The 16,456-nt window shown below is 46.2% G+C and overlaps 1 long non-coding RNA gene across 3 annotated transcripts in view; it reads left to right on the forward strand.

The window, feature by feature from the left end:
- LOC138350618 (uncharacterized) overlaps nt 1–16,456 on the forward strand; it is a 119,576-nt gene that overhangs the window by 86,986 nt on the left and 16,134 nt on the right. For 2 of the 3 annotated variants that reach the window (XR_011222162.1, XR_011222160.1), the window contains exon 2: nt 4,119–4,193. This is a non-coding gene — a long non-coding RNA (uncharacterized lncRNA). Of the gene's footprint in view, nt 1–4,118; nt 4,194–13,718; nt 14,611–16,456 lie in introns of those variants that run through there. The other variant, XR_011222161.1, reaches the window with a different exon arrangement.

Genomic DNA, 16,456 nt, shown 5'->3' on the forward strand with positions numbered 1-16,456 from the left:
ACTTTCCCAGCTTATCTGTGAGTGTGGATTCCCCGGCAGATCCTCGCTCCGTGCAGGTGCTTGGCGAGGTTCCCGAGGCGGTTCAAGCTGTCGCTACGTCTGGACTTGATATGGTTGCCCCACAGGTCAGCTCGGGGGACCTAGGGGCGCCTGTTTCGGACCTTCGTCGTTCGATACCTGCGGAGGTGCTTCCGCATCCGGTGGCTTCGGGGGTTGCTGTAGGGATTGAGCCTGCGTCGCCTGCTGAAGGACATGTGCTTCCCGGGGCTGGCGGGGCGATGGTTTGTCTCTCTCCACCCACCCCTTCTGCCTCGTCGCCTCTGGCAGTTTCCTCGTTGACAGTTACCTCTTCTCCTCTGCCGGTTCCGTCTCCCTCCCTGGATACCTCACGTGTGTTGGAGTATACCCTTCCGCCTGCGGTGTCTCTTCCTTCTCCGATTCCGATCTCCATGCCTGGTGGTGGCTTTTTGCCCCGCGCTGTTGAGGCTGCTGTTCTGCGTGATCGTGCTGCCAAGGCTTAGGGGCCACCTGCCGTTGGTTTTTCTGGGGCGCCGCTTGCTTGAGGTGACAGTTCCGACGATCAGCGACCTCTGTTTAAGCGCCGTCGCTCGACTCGGGGTATGTCACCTCGCCGGTCGTGGGCAGAGGAACGTGATGCGATGGATGATGATGCTGTGGCCGACGCTGTGTTGCCTTCTGTGTTGGACACTGCCTCCTGCTGGTGGCTCCCCTCAGTGGGCGGTTGCCCCTGGTGATCGCGACCTTATTGTGGTGTTGTCGAAGGATGTGCGGCGAGGGGCCTCTCTGCTCCTGTTCCAGTTGGTGGGAGTGCTGGGGCCCATGCGGAGCCACCCTCCTTGGGTCTCGGTGCGGTCCCTGAAGTCGTCCAGAGTGCACGACCAAGTGGGCGGGCCGGTGTGCGGCCTGACGTGCAGTCCGGTGTGCTTCCTGGTGTGCGGCCCTGTGACCAGCTTCCTAGGGGGAAACCCATCCCTTTCGTCCTCCCGTCCGGCGAGGTGATCGACAGATCTACGACAATTGTGGCTTTTGAGTGTGATGACCTGGTGCGTCCTGTTTCCTAGTGCCCATCTACCATCCGGGTTCCACAGGTGCAGTGTTTTGTCTTGGGAGTGCCGAATTCGATGCCTCGGCCTACTGCGCCTCCTGGATGTCCGCTTCCTGAATGTAACCAACTTGTTTGGGAAGCTTATTGCTTACGGTTTCCAGATCGGGAGTAACCGGAGAAGTATGAGTGATTGGTGTGTTTGGTTTCTGTCTGTGTTGTGCGTGATGTTTCCCCGGTGCCTGCTGCACAGGTGGGTGTCCTTGTCTGTGCGTGTGGGTGTTGTTCTTGCCCCTGTGTGGCATATTTTGTTGTATGTTTTGTGCTTTACCTATGGGGTGTGTGTGTGTTTACTAGTTGTGTTTTTGCGGGGGTTGAGCTTTGCTCTTTCGGCCCGCCTCTCAACTGTCAATCAACTGTTTACTAACTACTTTTTTTTTTTCCACACCACACACACACACACACACCCCAGGAAGCAGCCCGTGACAGCTGACTAACTCCCAGGTACCTATTTACTGCTAGGTAACAGGGGCACTTAGGGTGAAAGAAACTTTGCCCATTTGTTTCTGCCTCGTGCGGGAATCGAACCCGCGCCACAGAATTACAAGTCCTGCGCGCCATCCACCAGGCTACGAGGCCCACCCAACCAGGCTACGAGGCCCACCCACCAGGCTACGAGGCCCACCCACCAGGCTACGAGGCCCACCCATGTGTGTGTGTGTGTTTGTGTTGTGGTTGTGTGCAGTTGTGGGTGTTTGGTGTTATTTTTCTCGTGTCGTTGTGCACGCCCCGTGTATTGTGTTCGGGTGGCGGGCGGTGTTGTTGTGTATGTCGCTTGTGTACGTGTGTTTATTTTCTTGTCCTTGTGGAAATGCTTTATTATGTGTGTAACATTTCTGTCTTTTTGTTATCTTTTTTTGTATTTCCCTGTTTATGTGTTTCATTGTTTTTCTGTATTTATTTTTTGTTGTTTCCAGTAGCTTTGTAATTTGGCCTCTGTGTCGGTGGTTTAGGAGGCCTGTTGTTGTTATGTACTATTCTGCACCTGTGTTTGGGTTGATGGGCTGGGCTTGTTTTGTGTGTTTTCTTTCTGTATTGCTGTACTTTTTTTTTGTGGATGTGACTATGTTTTATGTTATTTATAGCTTGTGTTATTCATTTGTAACGTTCTGTTTCTTGTGTTAACTCCAGTGCCCGTTTCTGGGTTTTCTTATTTTGTGCCTTGTATCATATTTTCTTTCTTGGTTTTTGTTGGGTATGTTTAGTTTACATCCGTGTTACCGTATTTTGTTATATTTGTGCTCTTTGTTTTTATGATTTGTTGTTCTGCTATTGTCTGTTTTGTACATTGTGTATTTTTTTTATAAAAAAAAAAGAAAAAAAAACTTGACCAAAGAGTAACAAGCGACACAGCCTGGAAGTGAGCTCGTATTATATCACAGAGCCACAGAGACGACAGCATTATCAGGCCTGCTGGCAAACTTTAATCCAACAGTATCACACCAGCACAACACTGGGAAATGTTTGCACTGCATTGGACGCATGTTGCCTCGTCTGTTGGTTAGCGTGTGGCGCTATATTGTGTTATAGACACTTAATATAGTCCGCATATTTACGAGACGAATATTTGAGCATTCTGATGTTTCACTCATTTTATTACATAAATTTCTCAAATGACATACCATTGAATAATCCAGGATATAAAAAGAGTGAAAACAAATCGGAAATATTCATATAAATATCTACATATACCTCCACAGCAACTCCTGCCACGAGGCTATAATACAACCAATATACCCACTTCACCACGGCCGAAGTCAGTCATATACAATTTTTTTTTTATCCCGTGATCAGTGGGAACACATTTTAACCATATTAGAAGTGACAAAAACTTTTTTATATAGCTTTATTGAGTTAAAATGGCCCCCACTATGTCTCGGTGCTATGTTGCACAGTTTCCTGGTCATTAACGGGATTAATTCAAGCTGACTCCTGTAGGGGAAGTGTTACAATTAGGAAAATGAGACCAACGTAGATGAAATTGTAAACACTCCCCAACCCCTTACACTGGATGGTAGAGCGACGGTCTCGCTTCATGCAGGTCGGTGTTCAATCCCTGACCATGCAAGTGGTTGGGCACCATTCCTTTCCCCCCGTCCCATCCCAAATCCTTATCCTAACCTCTTCTCAATGCTATATAGTTGTAATGGCTTGGCGCTTTCTCCTGATAATTCCCTTCCCTTTCTTCTTCCCAGGAGTGTTTCCCAGGCCAGTGTTATAAGGGGGCCTGACAGCGCTTTGGATTCATACATAGTCCTGAGGTTCCGGGTTCAGTTCCCGGTGGAGGCGGAAACAAATGTGCAAAGTTTCTTTCACTCTGATATTCATTTTCACCTAGCAGTAAATAGGTACCTGGGAGTTAGACAGCTGCTACGGGCTGCTTCTTGGGGGTATGTATAACAAAAAAGAAGACCTGGTCGAGGACCGGGCCGCGGGGACGCTAAGCCCCGAAATCATCTCAAGATAACCTTCCCAAGCACATAAAGACATTTCCTTTATTGCTTCCTCAACTAACTTCATTTCATTTACGGTTTTAAAATTGTTCTTTAAATATTGCAAATACATGCAAATAATAACTCTTGATATTATCATTTCAGAGCAAGGTAATTTCTTTAATATTTTCTATTTTTTCGCAGGGATATTCCTGCGCGGGCCCTAAGCCTCTGGCTGGTCCACTGCGCGGGCCCTAAGCCTCTGGCTGGTCCACTGCGCGGGCACTAAGCCTCTGGCTGGTCCACTGCGCGGGCCCTAAGCCTCTGGCTGGTCCACTGCGCGGGCACTAAGCCTCTGGCTGGTCCACTGCGCGGGCCCTAAGCCTCTGGCTGGTCCACTAAGTGTTGCTTGTTTTTGTTTGACTTAGACGGAGTATGAGTATTTATGACTCGTATGGTCGCTTCGGGAAAATTTTGCCCCCATGTGTTTAACAACTTCTGCTCTGTTGAATCTAAAAAATAATATTTCTGGTCATTATCAATTTATTTATTTTTGCTTTCAGAGTTAATCAAGAGAAAATTTCCGGCCAAAATGTTTCCGTGGTTCGATCCATTGCCCTTCATATGTGGTCCTAAAGGTACAGTCTTATACTTTGCCAAACTTTTGAACTAAACCTTTCACATAATCTGTGTTACTTTGTGGTATAGTATTGAACACTTACAAATAAGAGCAGAGCATAAATAAATACTTAAATAAGACTTAAATACATAGCAGTGCTTTATAAAGATTAAATGAAATATATGCTAATATGGTTACATTATTTTAGATTTGATTAAAGCCTAGTATTTTGAATTCCTAATGCCATCAGATTTACAGCTGTGCTTTGGGACGACCTTGAATCAACACCGCTCAGAGATCCTGTGGGAAGAATTTGCACATCTGTACTGCATTTATGTCTGTGTGACTTCAGTACGTGTGACTGGTTGAGTTGCAGGCAGGTACTTGACTGGTCTCCTGAGTTGATCATCAGCATAGTTGGTAGTACAGGTTGGGCCAGAACTGTATCTGCAGCTTTCCCTGTTAACATGGCAGGTGCCGTCACCGTGGTGGTTCAGGGGTCCGCACGTGTGTCAGTAGTAGTACATGGACCCCCCCCCCCCATGTCACAGTGGTAGCAGTAGTAAAATACATAAGTGTTTACTTCTGCAAGAGGCTCCAGTGGGAGTGAGGATGGACTTGTGACTTGTTTTCATTGGTAACATAATGTGGGAGAAACTTTGGACAGGCGGAGGTAGGAGTGGCGCCATTTTCAGATGTTCAAAGGTTGGCAATTCAAACAGTTATGTCTGGTTGAGGTAACAACACCACTTTCAGTTGGATGTAACTGTTCAACCATCTTGTTAGACTGAAGACAGTAAGCTGTGGTGTGGTTGTGGGCGGCTCCCAGGAACTGCTGCAGTTTCTAACATAAGTGTGACCCGAATTACAATCCTTGGTCGGAGATAATCGTTGCTGTGGGAGCTCCAATCCCAGAGACTGAACCAGTGAGGAAACTAAGAACTACCAACTCTGTCCTCATCTCCACCATATGTTCTGGTTTCATCTTGAGACGTGGTGGGTCCAGGTGAAGTTTGTATAAACGCCCTCCATGTTGAGGAAGAGGGCCGCTGATCTCTTCATGAACCATCTAAAGTCTGACAGACATTCGCGGGAAATACTGCAGCGGCATCTGTGTGGTTGTGTGTATCTTTGATTGTTGACATTAAAAGCGGACATCAGTGATGATTCCTGGCCATACCACCTACTTGTTCAGGAGGCCCGACGTATTCTGGATGCTAAGGTTAGCCAAGGAGTGGACAGCCGTGAAGCTCCTCTAAAAATGTGTCTTTGGTATGTACAGCTGTAGGACGCCAATGAGAGAAGTGTCTTAAGTAACAGTATCCTCGGACTTCAGCAAGGGTACAACACTGACGTAAAGTGCTGAGGGAGAATTCACAGGTGTTGGGGGGTACGCACTCATATGCGACGTCAAATGTGAGACGTCGCATGGAGGATGGCACACAAACTAGGTCGAGAAATGGCAGTGGCGACGGTATATACAGTTTCCCTTATATCCCAGCTCCTTGTTCTCATATCCTTATAAGTACTATACAGTTATATCAACTTAGAGCTTTCTCATAGTTACCTTACCAAGTCAGGAATTGGGATATATTGCTCTAGTGTTCAGTGACTCACAGTGATTGGGAACTGCCCTTGACCACCAAATCGTTAAGTCAGTTGGAAGTAGTTGGCGAGGAGCTGAAAGTAATGTCCCTATAGAAAATGACTGAAGTTTTGAGTAATTAATTCTTCCCCTTTGGAACGTACTGTATTTTGCCTCAGTGGAGGAAGTAATTGGATATAATATGTCATTAATGAACATATTGTAAGACTACTGCCATATTAGTGTCAGAGTTGTTGGTAGAGAGGCTGTTGGTGTACAGAACACTGGATTGGCAAGGAGGTTTAGATCAACTAGCTGCTAGAGATTAGCGAACACTTGCTCGGCGTCTTGTTGCCTTTCATGACTGCCTACCCCATGCAATCCAAGCGAAAGTTTTGAGATGTTGGAAAAGTATTAGATAAATCTTATAAACACTCGCTACACCCTGGAATTCAAATAGCTTCTTAGGAGTTGCGGGTCGTGAGAACTCTTGGAGAGCCTCATTCTTCTTCACCAATGACAGGAAATCAATAGTAGGTACTTTGCGACCCAGGAAGTAGAGTTCAGGCACCTAAAAAAAATGTATTTACCTTGCTTAATCTGGAGTCCATAGCTGTGAGTGAGTAGCAGAAGGTGTTGCCGATGTTCACCTGTAGAAGGACTCTCACTGACGAGGCATTAATGTAGGCACAGCACTTGAAAAGGTCTCTGATGACTTGATCAATGAAATGTTGGAATGTCTGGACTATTTGACAGAGGCCAAATGGCATCAAGAACATTTTAAACTAGCCAAAAGGTATAGTACTTTGCTATATACATACGCAGGATACACCAAGAATTGGTAAAATGCTCAAACTAAATATATTTTAGAGAAAGTGTTCGCTCCTTCCAGTTCGTTAAAGAAATCCTGAATGTGTGGGATCAGATTTTGGTCCAAAAGTTTCCTTACATTAGGGCTCTGAATTCCTACAAGGAAAGACATCTTCTGCGGTTGTCCTGGCAACCGTAGGCAGTTGGAAGGCTCAGAAACTATTAGTACGTCTCACAACACACACAGCTAACAACTTGTTAGACTCTTGCTTGACCATCTCCCCTCCCTGTCCAACTCGTTGCTGCCGTGGAGGGGCTTGGTGGGCGGCTGCCGGAGTGTGGTGCTCCTTAGGGCGGTCCCCTGTCCTTTTGTAGCCTTGTGGTCCTGCTGCTGTCCTCGCGAATTTTGCTGGACGCCTTTTCCTATTCCTTCTGTTTCGTTTTTCTCCCCCCTCTTCTCCTATCTGCTTGTCGTTTCCTGCCGACCTTTTGCTTGTTTTGATTATTCCTTTGGACTTCTTCTATTTTGACGCCCGGGTGTTTGAGGAGGCATATTCTTGCACCCGTAGAACTGTAGTACCTAACGTCGCGAGCGAGGGGAACCTTTTATTGTCAATCCTCCTTTCATCACTGAACCCCGCTCTCGACGGACTCACGGTTCTTAAGGTGGCGTTTGTGGGGTGTATACTCACGACGCACCCCTGGGGGGCCCCGGCAAGATCGGCGATAGCTTCTTGTTGGGTGTCCTGCCTCTAATTGTGGCTCCATGGTAGGTGTGGGGGTACATTCGTGAATGAAAGTTTTTTCCTCGTTTTCATGGCTGACAATGTTTCCCTTGTTCCTTCTCAGGCACGTGGGGTTGGCGACCAAGCCCCCGAGTCGGACTGTGTTGGAAGACCAGGCCCTGTAGCCCCCGCTGCACTGGGCCCCGCCGACCTGACTACTCCCCCCAGCTCCCCTCCCTCCTCTGCGGTAGGGTCGACTCCCCAGCCTCTAGTGGTGACCACCTCGTCCCCTGGCATGGCTTTGTCTCTCTTTGTGACTACTGCGACTTTTACCCCCTCTCTCTCTCTCTCTGGGGGGTTCTCAACGCCGTCCCCGCCACGGCCGCACTCGCATGATCCCTTCCCGTAATAGTACTTACAATGCCTTGTTTGGTCCCGCTACGTGGGCTAAATACTTTGATCTCCACCATCTGGATGCTACTCCTCCTGACGATTTCTCCCTCCATAAACACCTTTTTGGTTCAGTAGAAGCCTCTGTTACTTTTAACTCCACCAGTTATAGTACGCCTGTTGTCGCTGCTCCTTCTCATGATGCAGCTACTTGCTTAGCCGCTTTGTTCTGCATTGGAGAGACCTCTGTTCGGGTCTCCAAAAACGCTCAGTTAAATGCCAGTGTTGGCACTGTTCTCCTCCCACACCATGTTGCAACTGGTGTTCAGGACCTCAAAGATTGCCATGAGGATATTAAACATATCCTCGAAGCCCAAGGCCATTCTATCCTCCAGGTGGACACGTTTACTCGACCCCCTCGTGGTCGTCGCTGTCAGCCCCTTCGAGTTGTAAAAATCACCTTTGATAGTAGGGCCCTTCCGCCCTCTATTATTCTTGCTGGTGCCAGATGCTCCGTTCAGGAGTACATTTCCTCTCCTAGACTTTGCAATAAGTGTTGAAAGTTCGGGTACGGTGTCCTCAAATGCACCAGTACTGTGTATCTGTGCCCCTTGTGTGGGGACGATAGTCATTCTAAGTCCGAGTGCACTTCTCCCCAGGCTTGCTGCCTCAATTGCGGTGAAGCCCACCCTACCTTCTCACGCTCGTGTATGCACTACAAACTCGAGAAAGTCGTCCTCAACTTGAAGCACCGTGATCGTCTGTCTTTTCTTGAAGCGAGACGCCAAGTTCGTCGTCTCACCCCCTTTTGCGGGCATCTCCTACGCTCGTGTGTTGCGTTCAACCTCTCCTCGTCTTTCCCGTCTCCCTCAGTCTCACAACCGTTTCCAGGCCTTAAACCCGACCACACCCACCACCTCCTCCCTTATTCCTTTGCCTCCTGTCCTGGATAGTCTCCCTCCCGGTTCTCCATCTGGGGTTTCCCCCCTTCCTACCCAGTCCACCATATCTCCTTTGTCTTCTTCCCTATCTCCTCCCACTCTTTCTTCCCTATCTCCTCCCACTCTTTCTTCCCGACCCTCCCCCAGTCTCTTGACCCTCCACGCCACCTGTCTGTCCAGGCTGATATCCATCATCCTCCCAGCAATCTTCGTGTTGTTCGCTCTCGTTCCTCTTCTCCTGCTGAGACCATTGAGTCTGTCGCCCGGTACGTTGTTACTGGAACGCCTGTCTATTCGAGTCAGAAACGTAAGCTTGGCTCCTCTCCAGCGGGTAAGAAGGTTTCGCTTTCTTCCTCACCCCCCTCCCTCTTACTCTGTCACTACATCCCCTCCCAATTCAGTGGTCAAACCCCCTGTGTCTGATATGGAGGTTTCTTCCGCCCCCGATTCCCTCTCTGTTGCTGCCCTTGCTGAGGTGCACTCCCTGATTTCTGCCCCTCCTCCTCCAACTGTCCTTGCCTGCCCCTCTCAGTTGTCTCCTCTTCCTCTGGACCCCGTCAGTCCGCCTCTGGTCTGTTCTCTCACTCCCTTCCCTCTCTCCTTACTAAGTTTACCCATGCCCCCTAACCCTGATTTTGCCAACCCTGCTCCTGATCCAGACACTGATCCTGATCTTGAGATTCTTTAATAAACTGTGTTCCTCTTTACCTTTATTTATTTCTTGTTCTCTGTTACTGTCCTTTCTCTTTGATAATGTCTATTCTTCAGTGGAATATGCGTGGATTTTATGCCAACTTCAGATGAACTCCAAATTCTAATTACACAGTTTACACCACTTTGTGTTTGTCTCCAGGAACCAATGCTTGGTGCTGGTCCTAGTCACTTTCGTGGTTTTTCCTTTCTTCTTCCCCCCCTCCCAGCTCTTGCTGGGGCCCATAACTCTACTGCTCTCTTAATTCGTTCTGATATTCCGTTCGTCCCCCTACTTCTTCTGTCACCTATCCATTGTTCTGCTGCCCGTGTTTCTGTGGGTAAATGGTATACAGTCTGTTCCGTTTATCTCCCTCCGAATGTCCCTCTTTCCCTTCCTTATCTTAAGCACCTCCTGGTCTCCTTGCCAGAGTCAGTGCTCCTTTTGGGTGATTTCAACTGTTGACATTCCCTCTGGGGTGATATTCTGAGAAACACCCGAGGCGGTCTTCTTGAACCGTTTGTCCTCGCTTCTTCTCTATCTCTTCTGAATTCTGGTGAGCCCACTCATGTGGACTCTCGAACTCGTACCCTTTCCTGTCTTGATCTTTTCTCTCTGCTCGTCGCACCTTTACTTAGATTTCACGTGGCAGGTTCTTGATGACCTCCATAACAGTGATCATTTCCCCATCCTCGTTTCGTTTTTCTCTTTCCACCCTCCCCTTTCCTTCCCTAGGTGGCAGTTTGCCAAGGCTGACTGGTGCCTATTCACCCTCCTTGCTACTCTCTCTGACCTCTTCTCTCTGCCTCTTCCTCGCGACCTCCTCCTTTTTTATGACACTGTCTTCAACGCTGCCCTCTGCTCTATCCCTCGCTCTTCCTCCCGGGGCACACGGAAGTGTGTTCCCTGGTAGAATGCTGACTGTGCTCGGGCTGTCCACTGTAAGCGTGCAGCCTGGAAAAAATACCGCCGCCGGCAGACGGCTGATTCTTTTATTCTGTTTTGGAAGGCAAGTGCGGTGGCCCGTAGGACCATCCGTACAGCTAAACGTTAGAGTTGGAAATCTTATGTTTCCGCCATTACGTCCGATACTCCTCTACCGCAGATCTGGAAGAAGATCCGCAAGATTGCGGGCAAGTTCGTTCCAGATGTCTCGCCGGTTCTCCACCTCCGTGGAACTCTTGTGGCGGATCCAGTGAAGGTCGCGGCTGAACTGGGTTCCCACTTTTCATCTGTTAGCTCTGGTTCTCATCTTCCTCAATCCTTCCTTCTTTGTAAGCCTGTTCTTGAATCTTATCCTTTAGATTTCCACACTCATCTCCGCCTTCAATATAACGATCCTTTCTCTCTTTCTGAACTTCAGTCTTCCCTGGCCCTCTGCGGATCTATGGCGGCGGGCTCGGATGACGTTCATTATAAGATGCTTCGCCATCTCCCTCTGTGCACGTCTCAGTATTTACTGAATCTGTATAACCAGGTCTGGGAGTCGTCGTCCGTCCCTGAGGACTGGCTCGATGCCGTTGTACTCCCTATTCGGAAACCAAGGTCTCTCGGTACGTCCCCTAAGGATTTCCGCCCTATTGCTCTCACGAGTTGTGTTTGCAAGCTGTTTGAGCGTATGGTAAATGTCCATCTGATGTGGTTCTTGGAACACCATCACCACCTCTCTCCTTCTCAATTTGGTTTTCGCAAATGCCGCAGCACGACAGATGTCCTGGTGAACTTGGAGGTCTATATTCGTACTGCTTTTGCTGCGAAGACCTCCGTTGTTGCTGTCCTTTTTGACTTGGAAAAGGCTTATGACACGACTTGGAGATACCATATTCTGTCCCAACTTCGTTCTTTTGGCCTTCGTGGTAATCTCCCTCTCTTCCTTCAAAGCTTTCTCTCTCGTTGTACCTTTTGAGTCAGGCTTGGTGCCACTCTCTCTGCCTCTTTTCGGCAGTATGAAGGTGTCCCCCAAGGTAGTGTTCTGAGTAGTACTCTTTTTCTGGTTGCCCTCAATGGTCTTCTTTCCTCCCTTCCTTCTGGCATCTTCTCCGCTCTTTATGTTGACGATCTTACTCTTTACTGTCGGGGTGATGATTCGCCTCTCCTTCAACGGCGGCTTCAACTTGCGATTGATGCCGTGTCATCTTGGGCCGCCAATCATGACTTCAAGTTTTCTCCTACTAAGACTTGTGCCATGATTTTTACTCTGAAGCGGGTTGTTCTTCGTCCCTCTTTGTCACTTTATGGTCATCCCCTTGAGTACAAAGATTCCACGAAGCTTTTGGGGTTCTTTGACACTCATTTGTCTTGGTCGCCCCGTGTTTTACCTTCGTGTGAAATGTTCTAAGGCCCTTAACCTACTTAAGGTTTTGTCCCGTACTTCTTGGGGAGCGGATATGTGCACGCTCCTCTATTTGCATTCCTCTCTCGTCCTGTCTAAGCTCGATTATGGTTGCCCTGCATACTCTTCTGCTTCTCCTACTCTTTGCCGTCTTGATCCTTTGCACCATACTGGGTTGTGCCTCAGCTCTGGTGCTTTTCGTTCAACTCCTACCCTCAGCTTGTACGCTGACACTGGCTTCCTGTCTCTCCAGGATCACCGTAATCACTACAGTCTTCGCTATCTTGCGCGATCCTTAAAGCATCCTCACTCACGCCTCTATCCTGCTTTGACTTTTACCCCTCCTGTACCTCTTCACCACCTTCCTCTTTCTGTCCGTTTGTCTCTTTTACAAGATTCTCTTTCGGTTCGTATTACTAATGTTTCTCGTATTGTTTTGTCCTTGCCCCCGTGGAGGGTCCCCATTCCCAAATTTTGTACTTCTCTGACCCGCATCACAATAGCTTTTACCCCCTCTTACAGTTCTGAAACGCCTCTTCCTTGAGCACTTTTCTTCTCACTCCCACTCCGTTCCCATCTTCACCGACAGGTCAAATTCTGCTGACGGTGTGGGCTACTCTGTTTTTTCTCCTGACTACACTTATATGTGTCACCTTCCTCCGGAGGCTAGCATCTTCACAGCAGAACTCTATGCTATTCTCTATGCTCTTCGTCTCCTGCTTTTCCGGTGTTAATCCTCCTTCATGGTGGCAGTTGACTCTCGTAGTGCCCTCATGGCTTTAGGGTCCTTTAATCCGGTCCACCCAGTGGTCATCGAGATTCAACATTGACTGTTTCTTATCTCCAGTAAATTTAAGTCGGTTACGTTTTGCTGGGTTCCCAGCGATGTTGGTCTCTCTTTAAATGAGCGTGCAGATGCTGCTGCTAAGGACGCTATCCGCACTTGTCCCATCTCCCATAAAGGTATTTCTTATTCCAACTTTTACCCAGTTATTCATGCCTCCATCTTTGCCCGCTGGCAGAGTTGTTGGTCTTCTGTTATTGGTAACAAACTGCGTACTCTTAAGAGTTGTGTGTCCCAGTGGCCTTCCTCCTACCACCTTAACCAACGGTGGGACAAGGCTCTGGCTAGGTTACGTATTGGCCAAACCTGTTTAATTCACGGTCACTTAATGGAGCGCCGCCCTGTTCATTATTGTCCAAATTGCATTGTCCCTCTTACGGTCGTACATATCCTTCTTGAATGTCCTGACTTCCAGGACGAGCGTGTGTCTTGTTTTCCGACTATCCCCCGCGGTCGCTTGTCCCTCGATAGAATTCTTGGCGACTCGGATACTTTTGATATCGTTCGCCTTATGCGTTTTTGTTCTCGTATTGGCATTTTTAGTGATATTTAGCGCCCTCTGATTATCCTGTACCTTTGATGGTGCTACACAGCCTTCCCGGTTTGGTGCCTTCTATTGATAATTACTTACTTCCTTGACCATCTGGAATCATTCTGGTTGTAGGCAGACCTGAGGTACATTACGAAGGAAGACTTAAGTGATTAAATTTGGCCTCTTGTGCGTGAGGCCCGGTGATGTCCTTGAATCCAGCACAGGTTCTGCTGGGCTGGTGATGTACTCAGTGCCAAGCTGGTGAGCAATCATTGAGTGGCGATCATCCACTAGAGACTACCACATGCCAGTGGTAGCCAGTGCCAGGTAGGTCCTTCCGTGGAGTGCTAGGTGGCTTGCCCACTGGAAGAGGTAGAACGGAAATCTCCCCGTCTCAAGAGGCAACATCACTGACAGATAGAATCGAACGTACACACAGTGAATTAGCCAGGTAGCAATATCTATACCTTAGAATAACAGCTACCTGCTGAAAAAAATAGATTCTAGATAACCGTATCGCTATACAGATATGATTTTTTTAAGATTAAGCTGTATCAGAGGTCTCTCAAGAGGCAGTTTCACGTTGGTCACATATCTGATGGTGGATAAGGATTGTATTGTTTATTATTTTATAGTTTTCGGTGTCGCATTATATCAGTATTATTTTGTAATGCCTAATATATCATTGTTTCAGAACTCTGAAGTTCTTCAGAACTCTGTAGGGTAAGGCAGGTCCTAGTCAACAACGGCTTTTCCAATGGTTTCGTCGAAGACATCATAAGAAGGAAAGTGAAACGCCATGCAACCTCTGAAGAGACAACTAACACAACACCTATACCCCCTATTAGACTATTTTACAGGAACTTCTTTTCCACAGCTCATAAAACAGAGGAAAGGGTCCTGAAAGATATTGTTAATAGAAACGTTATCCCTACAGACAAAAATCAGAGGATACAACTAACGATTTACAATAAAACCAGAAAAACGGCCAGCCTACTCATGAGAAACTCTCCAGACACAAAACAGAACGCTTTAAAAGAGACTAACGTCGTCTATGCCTTCAAATGCCCTCTTGGGGACTGTAAGCTCCAAAAAACCAGTATATAGGCAAGACAACAACATCTCTTTCTAGGCGTTTAACGATGCATAAGCAACAGGGCTCCATTAAGGAACATATAATCTCTTCCCACAACCAAACCATCGCCAGAGAAATCCTAGTAAACAACACAGAAATCATCGATAGATACAGCGATAGCAGGCGGCTTGACGTTTGCGAGGCACTACACATCAAGAAGTCAACACCAGCAATCAACAGCCAATTAATGCACAACTATATTCTACCCACCTCAAGACTCCGCTCCAATATAGAGGCATCAAGAAATATGGACCAATAGGCTTTCTACATACACTTCTATTCAATACCCATTGTTTCGTGTTCTGTCTTGTGTTGATGAAATTAATTCCCTATTAATGCCAACTCTTGTTCTGTCTTGTGTTGACGAAATTAATACCCTATTAATGCCACCTCACCCCTTCCACCTCACTCAAATGTAGATATAAAATCGGAGATGCGTAAGTTCTATTCAGTTGTGTATTTGTAAACTAAAGTCTTTGAAAATGTAATAAGTTTTACGAAACGCACTCGTGTCACGTCAGACTAGAAATAAAAATGAATTTTGGAGAATTGATTTTTGATTTACCTCCAACAGTGAAAAGAAATGTACGAAAGATTGAGAAAATTCGTGTTAGAATTATTAATCTTACTTTTTCGGTCATATTTAAATATATATAAAATATATATATATATATATATATATATAATATATATATATATATATATATATATATATATATATATATATATATATATATTATTAAATATGACCGAAAAAGTAAGATTAATAATTCTAACACGAATTTTCTCAATCCTTCGTACATTATGCTTCACTGTTGGAGGTAAATCAAAAATCACTTCTCCAAAATTCATTTTTATTTCTAGTCTGACGCGACACGGGCGCGTTTCGTAAAACTTATTACATTTTCAAAGACTTCACAAATACACAACTGATTAGAACTTGCGTTTCCCTGATTTTATATCTACATTTGAGTGAGGTGGGAAGGGTGATGTGGCATTACATTTGAGTGAGGTGGGAAGGATGATGTGGCATTAACACAAGACAGAACACTAGAGGATATTAATAGGGTATTAAAAGTATCAACACAAGACAGAACACGAAAAAATGGGTATTGAATAGAAGTGTTTGTAGAAAGCCTATTGGTCCATATTTCTTGATGCTTCTATATTGGAGCGGAGTCTTGAGGTGGGTAGAATATAGTGGTGCAATAATTGGCTGTTGATTGCTGGTGTTGACTTCTTGATGTGTAGTGCCTCGCAAACGTCAAGCCGCCTGCTGTCGCTGTATCTATCGATGATTTCTGTGTTGTTTACTAGGATTTCTAGAAATCTACTTTAATTTAAATTTACTAGAAATCCTAGTAAACAACACAGAAATCATCGATAGATACAGCGACAGCAGGCGGCTTGACGTTTGCGAGGCACTACACATCAAGAAGTCAACACCAGCAATCAACAGCCAATTATTGCACCACTATATTCTACCCACCTCAAGACTCCGCTCCAATATAGAAGCATCAAGAAATATGGACCAATAGGCTTTCTACAAACACTTCTATTCAATACCCATTTTTTCGTGTTCTGTCTTGTGTTGATACTTTTAATACCCTATTAATATCCTCTAGTGTTCTGTCTTGTGTTAATGCCACATCATCCTTCCCACCTCACTCAAATGTAATGCCACATCACCCTTCCCACCTCACTCAAATGTAGATATAAAATCAGGGAAACGCAAGTTCTAATCAGTTGTGTATTTGTGAAGTCTTTGAAAATGTAATAAGTTTTACGAAACGCGCCCGTGTCGCGTCAGACTAGAAATAAAAATGAATTTTGGAGAAGTGATTTTTGATTTACCTCCAACAGTGAAGCATAATGTACGAAGGATTGAGAAAATTCGTGTTAGAATTATTAATCTTACTTTTTCGGTCATATTTAATAATATATGTCTACAGGAAAGACTGCTACCAAAATATACTAATATATATATATATATATATATATATATATATATATATATATATATATATATATATATATATATATGCGAACAAGCCTGAATGGTCCCCAGGACATATGCAACTGAAAACTCACACCCCAGAAGTGACTCGAACCCATACTCCCAGAAGCAACGCAACTGGTATGTACAAGACGCCTTAATCCACTTGACCATCACGACCGGACATAATGAGGTGATAGCCGAGGCTATATGAACCACCCCACCGCCGGCACTCGGATAGTTATCTTGGGCATAGCATTTTACCAAATCACCTCATTCTTTGGGGCACACGTGAGGAACA

The sequence above is a fragment of the Procambarus clarkii genome, chromosome 46 (genome assembly GCF_040958095.1).
Source record: "Procambarus clarkii isolate CNS0578487 chromosome 46, FALCON_Pclarkii_2.0, whole genome shotgun sequence".
Classification (NCBI taxonomy): domain Eukaryota; kingdom Metazoa; phylum Arthropoda; class Malacostraca; order Decapoda; family Cambaridae; genus Procambarus; species Procambarus clarkii.